This window comes from Olea europaea, chromosome 11, assembly GCF_002742605.1.
Source record: "Olea europaea var. sylvestris chromosome 11, O_europaea_v1, whole genome shotgun sequence".
NCBI classification, from domain to species: domain Eukaryota; kingdom Viridiplantae; phylum Streptophyta; class Magnoliopsida; order Lamiales; family Oleaceae; genus Olea; species Olea europaea.
Genome location: NC_036247.1, coordinates 809,835 through 810,731, shown reverse-complemented (window position 1 = coordinate 810,731; position 897 = coordinate 809,835).

The following is an 897-nucleotide window of genomic DNA, read 5'->3' as shown; positions in this document are numbered from 1 at the left end:
CTACCAACAACAACTCCTACATTGTGTTTGACTTTGGGATATTCTTATGATCTTCTAGTGAGTCTATTCACATATTCTTGTCAAAACATTCATCTATTCCACTTATTCAAGTCCTTTGAGTCTCGTGGTCTTCGATTAATATTCGGTTTGTTTGAATTCCCGGTAAAACAATTGATTTAGTTCACTTGGTTCTTTGAAGTGCTTGGAGGAAGACTTTGATGGTAAAATGTCGAGTGGTGAGTTTAATGGAGGGAAAAAGCCATAGTGAGTGTTTTTCGAGTGAAATATTTGTGAGGCATAAAAAAATTGTGTGATATGATGTCGGAAAGAGAAGGTTCTAATTCAAGCCGAAACGGTAATGACAACAATACATCGGAGGACATGATAAGGAGGTTTGAAAGGGTACTTGGTGATGTTAGGGAGAAGGTGGATAGGAAAGGGGAATGAATGACGCAAATAGGTACTACAATTGCTAATCTTAGTCGAGGACAAGTGGAAATGTTTAATGCTAGGGGGCCGGGTAGGCGTGAATCTAGGAGAGGAAGGCGAGATGAGTATCGTAGTGATGAAGATAATTTTGATAAAAATGACTTTGATATGGGTCGAGCGAGGCATAGGGGCGATAGGATGGAAAGATGAGGTCGAAATAACTTGGGAGATAAAGTAGATGGAAATTTGGGGAGTATTAAAATGACTATTTCACAATTTAGGGGGAGAAGCGATCCAGAAGCATATTTAGAGTGGGAAAGAAAGGTTGAGATGATTTTTAAGTGCTATAATTATTCGGAGGAGAAAAAGGTAAAATTGGTGGTACTTGAATTTGTGGATTACGCAATATCTTGATCGAATCAAGTACTTACATCATGGCGTAGGGGTCGGGAAAGACCAATTAGCACT